Source organism: Neovison vison, chromosome 1, assembly GCF_020171115.1.
Source record: "Neovison vison isolate M4711 chromosome 1, ASM_NN_V1, whole genome shotgun sequence".
Lineage (NCBI taxonomy): Eukaryota > Metazoa > Chordata > Mammalia > Carnivora > Mustelidae > Neogale > Neogale vison.
In genome coordinates, this window is record NC_058091.1 from 290,621,689 (window position 1) to 290,628,361 (window position 6,673).

Sequence of the window (6,673 nt, forward strand, 5' to 3'; positions counted from 1 at the left end):
GTGTACAGGTTTTAACCCTTCCCTGAGCCTAGAAGTCCTTAATCCACTTGCGCCGTCTTTCACGCATACTCTGTCCATTAGTCAAGGACCTTTCCGGCCACCATAGCGAGTGGGAGGGGCTGGGTTCAAGCCTCGGTCCCTATTGCTTGGAAGAGTCCGGGGACAGAGCGCAGACTTTCCTACGGCTTCTGCCCTGCCTGACTTGGAGTGCCTGCCGAGTTGTGCGGCCTTCGCGGGGACCTCTGTAGCGGCGAATGGAGCTCTCCTAATAGCAGTTCAGGTTTCCCGAGACCCGAGCCTTGATGATCCAGGAGGAGCGCCTTTCCTCCGATATCCCTTAACACGTGCTTCGGCTAATCTGTAACGCGTCAGAGAGCATTTCCAAAGGGCCATGAAAATACAATGAGACTTTGACTTAAGGAAATAAACACTCTGACCCCAGGGTTCTCACGCAGAAGCCTCAGTGTTTGGAATCGAATGGGCCCATTTTTATTTTACTAGCCAATTCAAAAACAATTACTAACTTGAAATCGGAAGTGCAATGAGCTCATTCACAATTTATATACTTCATCGCTGAGTTGTATGGATTTTACTTTAAACATCAGCCCTCGACAACCCGCCACCTTCAGAGTCACCCCTCCACAAAGAACAACAGCTTTCTAACCCGGCATTTCATTTTTCACATGGCACCAGGATAGTCTTTGCAAATACAAATGTGATCACGGCAGCATTCTGCTCAAAACTCTTTTTTAAGAGGCTTTCGTTTACTCTTAGAATAAATACAGTTACGGCTTTGAAGGCCTCTGATTGCCCAATTCTCTCACCCGTTCCGTATACACTGAACTGGAACTATTTTCCTTATGTGTTCTCCCACAGTTTTGTTTTTGTAGGTGCCTAGATTGTTCTCCCCGTCCTCTGATCTGTTTGCCCCCACACTCTTTTTGCCTGTTGAGCCCCTACTTCTCTTAGATCTCAAGAGTCATTTCATTAGGGGAGCCATTTCTTTTTTTCTTTTCTTTTTTTTTTCTTTTTAAAGATTTTATTTATTTATTTGACAGAGAGAGATCACAGGTAGACAGAGAGGCAGGCAGAGAGAGAGGGGGGAGCAGGCTCCCTGCTGAGCGGACTCGATCCCAGGACCCCGAGATCACAACCGGAGCGGAAGGCAGCGGCCCAACCTACTGAGCCACCCAAGCGCCCCAGGGGAGCCATTTCTTGACCCCCCCCCCTTACTGGAGGGACCAAGTCTCCCTGTTACATTTGCAGAGAGCTTCATGTGGCTCTGAGTATGCTAGCACCATCAGATCAACTTCACAATTTAAAAAATTACTGTCTCTTACTTCGAAAACTTAAGGAAAGCGCAACGTGTGTATCTTTTGCCAGCATCTAGCAGATGTAAACCTGGCACAAAGTTGTTCAATAAGTGTTGAGGGTGTTAATAAGTTTTGAGATAAACCTTATTTGAAAAATTACTTCTTAATTTGTATTGTCAAAGAAAGAAGCCAACTCCCTAAATTACTATATCTCGGAGGCTTATAGTAAGAGTAAATTATTGGTCCTACTTGGCGGGTGGTCACCTTAAGAAGTTCCAGGAGTTTTGTACAATTTTAGTATACTTAAGTAGACCAATCTGACTTATATTTGAATTATAATGAGAGTTAACAAGATCTAGTCTTACTTCCCAATGTAAAAACAAAATAGTTATGCTCATAGTATATACGTACCTGAATAGTACGCTACTTTTTAATAAGAATAACAAGGACCAGAAAGATTGAGATTACTGAATTTTCTAGAGGAACAGTATAGACTAACAATTGCAGACTCCTTTTACTGCTATGCAACTTGGCCTGTAGCAGCTTCTCTTAACCCCTTATTCTCATTCAACCTCAGAATCAGTCTTGGTCTACGGATGGCAAAAAAGATAAAGCAAAAATCTTCTACGAAGTTTCAATGTGCTCTGATAACCCAGGCGAAGCTGTCAAAATTAGCAGCTAGTGTGGAAACCTCTCAGGGAGATATGCCAAAGGCACAGTGCCCTCTACTGTTAGGAAGAGATTTTTAGGGTTAAGCAAAGATTATGAGAGCTTCCAACAGATCCCAGATCCAGAGGACAACAAGCTGTTTTTCTACTTTTGTCTATTTACTCACAAGAAAACTGTTGATTGACATCATGTCATAGCTGATGCCCTCTAACCTACATACATTTTAGGGCAGTGACTCAACAGCTCTGCCTTGAGAAGTGAAACAATCATTTATGAACTCTACAACAAATAATGTTACAAATAATAGAAGATGACACAAAATCAACTTTTTAAAAATATGAATCAGAGGATATTCAACTTTATAATAATCTTTTATTCATTCACGTAAAAACTTTTTTTTTAAAGGAAATATAGTATGCAGCAATGGAAGATATGCATGGAAAGTTCTGCTTTGATATGAGTACATCTCAGAAAAACACACAGCTGGGACATGGCCAGGTAAGTATGAATCTGATTACAGGGAGAATGGGGAGGGATGCCCTTTTTGTTGTAAGAAATAGAGAGTTTAGTGATTTTTGACAAATGAGGAATTTATTCTAAAACTACATAAAGTAGGGGCAGCCTGGGTGGCTCAGTCAGTTGAGTGTCCCACTCTTGGTTTCGGCTCAGGTCATGAACTCATGGTTGTGAGAGGGAACTCTACTTCCAGCTCCATGCTCGGTGGGGATCTGCTTGAAGACTCTCACCTCTACTCCTCCCCCCAACTCGTGGTCTCTCTCATGCTCTCTTTCTCTAAAATGAATAAATCTTAAAAATAAATAAATAAATAAATGAAACTACATGAAGTAGAATTGGAAACAGGGATCTCATCTGTGTCGTCAGGTCACAGGGACTGCAGGGAAAACTGAACAATTAGGCCTCATGGGAGGCTGCAGGGACTGTAGCTTGATAGTTAGTCAAAATCCAAGGTCCTTTATAGTAACAAGAAGGTGTGATATGAACTCTAGAGCTTCACTATTAATATGACTCTGTTACTCTTGTCTGTTGCTTCTCCTCCTATTACCAGCTGACCAATTTACTTTAGATGTCATGGTTCAAATTTCCAAAGAGGAGAATGAAGGTGGCTGTGTGATTACCAAGCTGTGTAATCATAGATCACAGGCTAGCTTATGGATTGGTTGGTTGTCCCTTCAGGTCAGGTGCCTCCCCTAGCCTACTCAGCAGGGCTGAGGGGCTCGTATAGTGTATCCAGCATGCTGCAGGGATCAGATGATTTCCTCATTACGGAGTGTGGGCCCCTTTAGAGGGGAGGCTGAGCATGATGGGTGCTATGAGTAATATCTCTAAGGCAAACGTGTTTGTGATTCATTTGGCAATATTTTCACTATAAACAATTTGAGTGCCATTTCATTTAAAAAGGTTTGGGGGGAGCTTTCTGTTGGAAGGGGAGTCAGGGATGCTGAAACTTCCAACACTATCTAACAGAAATAGTTGTTTCAAGAATGCACTTTAGGAAATGTGACACTATACTTACAAGGTATATACCTTATGATAAAATTATTCACCAGTCACACTTGGAGTGATGTAATGCTTTTCAATGCTTTGGTTTATGTTTTAGTGTAAAATATTTGGGGCTATTAGATATGTGGTCCTTGCTGATGTGGACTTTTTTCCTTCTGATTTCTTTACAATTAATCTAAAAAACATGATTAAAATTGTGAATGTCATTAGAAATGATACCAATTGTCATGCACATTCACACCATACAAATTACATCTGTATAAATAATAGCAGAGAAGATAATGCTGATGCAATTTTAGAAGTTGGTGTTTACTCAGGACACAGGTATAATAACTGCCAAGTTGAAACTCACCCGCTAATTCTTTGACTTTACACCAGTGTTTCTGGTTTCCCTTTCAAATCTATCCAATGTCTTTAGGGCACTTCAAATGAGAGTGTCAACGTTTGGTAGGTCGTTCCAAAATAGAAAGTCTATCTATGACTTGAAGAGGGCATTCTCTGTGGTATTTGAATCCTGGTTTCTTATGAGTGAGTTATTCTAGTTCATTTAGAGACCTTGCTTTCCATCCTCTGTTTGATTTCAGTGGATCTCTTAGTTTGTTCTGATCTAATAATGCGAAACATATCCCTGCATTCTATTACCTTTTTAAAGAACACCTTATTCCTCTACTACATTTCAAAGTCACTCCATTTTATATGTACTTATCTTTTTCTTAAAGATATCATTTCTCCTTTTTTCCTTCTAACATAGTAATTTTTTTAAGGGAATCTTTGTCTTCCTCCAGCATAATCAGCCTGCTTTCTTTTATCTTTTTAAAAATTTAATTACTTTCTTTACTGCTGGGTTTACAATAATTTATTTTTTTTCTCTACTTCAGTCCCCCAGAAGAGCATATTCTCTTTATAATAAAGACCCATGTTCTTTTGTTGTTGTTTCCAATAACACCTACCGTTTTTGTTTTGTTTTGTTTTGTTTTAAATTTTCTTAACTCTCAAGAAACTACTTAAGACCACGTGGCTTGTGAAACCTCTGGACAAACCACAAAAGTAAAAAACATTAATCTTTTCAGCCTTTTCCCTTTACCTTTAAATATGGTTCCAGAATCATGCAAACAGGCATGGATTTAGGGCGGTTGATCTAGCTCTGGATACCTAAACCTAGTACTAAAACTACTACTAGTACAAGTACTATTATAAGACTACTCCAGGGGCGCCTGGGTGGCTCAGTGGGTTAAAGCCTCCGCCTTCAGCTCAGGTCATAATTCCAGGGTGGAGCCCCGCATTGGGCTCTCAGCTCCGCAGGGAGCCTGCTTCGCTTCCTCTCTCTCTGCCTGCCTCTCTGCCTGCTTGTGATCATCTCTGTCTGTCAAATAAATAAAATAAAATCTTTAAAAAAAAAAAAAAAGACTACTCCATAGCCCCTGCATGTTAGTCACCTTTGTACTTTGTCGTTCTGCACTTTGGCTGAAAAATACTGTGAAAGAACAAATATTGTTTGTTTGTTTGCTTTAACAATACCTAACAGAATACCCACGCCCAGTGTTCAGTGCAAGGAAAATCTGACACAGCCATTCTTGGAGGCCCATACAATCTGCTTGTAAGGACAGGTGCCTGGCTTGTTGCGATTAAAGGCAGCTAAAACTACTGAAAAAAATCGGCTCCTGATCACAATACAAACAGCTGAAAACCCATTCAGAAATTTTGCAAATCAGTTGTTAAGTATAATCATGGTTACAAATTAAATTATATTAAATGCAGTGTGGTATCCTGAATTGGATTATTGGAATCTGGTACAGGGAAAGGACATCAGCGGAAAAACTGATGAAATTCAAATGAAGTCTGTAATGTAGTTTGTATATTGCACTTGTGTTAATTTCTTAGCTTTCATAAATGTACCACAGTCATGGAAGATGATAACATTAGAAATGGCTGGGTGAAGGGCATATGGGAGCTCTGTGCTGTCTTTGCAGTTCTCCTGTAAATATAAAGTTATTTCAGGATAAAAAGCATAGAAGCTCTTATCCTGAAATAACTTTACATTTTTGCCACATATACTCATATATAAATTTTATATATTGCTTATATGCGTAATTTATAGTTTTTATATAAACTTATAATTAAATCATATTTTAAGAGGTAATAGATACTCAAAACTTACCACATGCTAATTATTTTACTACATGAAGTATTATTTATATTCTTGAGCTCATTTTTGTCTATTTTATCAGTCTGGTAAAATACTTTATCCTGCATATCTGTTCTTAACTCAGGGTTCAGATATTAGTAGCTTGAAATCAGCCATGGTGGGAATACTTATACCTCAGAAACTGGCAAATCCTACAAATCAGGGCTTATTGTTTTCCCAGAGAGCTGGTTGTTAAACAGTTACCAGTATACCATTGGGTATATGCCCTAAACTTTTACCAGTATTATGGGGCTTTTAATTTGAGATCCAGAATTCAAGGAGAGATCTTTCTCATTATTAACCCTTAATAACTCAACTGAAGAATTTAATTTTTTTTAAGACTTTATTTATTCATTTGACAGACAGAGATCACAAGTAGGCAGAGAGGGAGGCAGAGAGAAAAGAAAGGAAGCAGGCTCCCTGCTGAGCACCGAGCCTGACTCAGGGCTCCATCCCAGGACCCTGAGATCATGACCTGAGCCCAAGGCAGAGGTTTTAACCCACTGAGTCAGGCACCCCTCATCTGAAGAATTTCTGCTTCTAGTTCTTACAACTTTGGGCTAGCTCATTTTGAAGGTCCCAGTCCCTAAGGGGGTACAGTCATGATTCAGACGAATTAGTTGGGACTGCCCCCTGGCCTTTTGGGGCTCTACAGGCTGCTGTACCCACTGGCAGAATTGGAGGTTGCTGTTCTGATCAGAATGATTGATCCTGATTCGTGGAGGGCAAATGGGTTTCTGCTACTTAAAGGAGGATTTTGCCAGGAACCCCGAATATCAATGAGCCATTTTTTTAGTACCGCCTTACCTAATGTTCTGCTTATTGGAAAATCCAGTAAAGACAAGGAAGGAAGGTTTGAGTCATCCACTAGGTAAACAACCCTGTCTAGCAAAGTCTGACAAAGGCGAGGGTAGCTTGAATAGATGCTAGAAAAAGGAAGCTCTGCAGGATTGGCTACATAATTTGCAGAACCCAGGGCAAAATA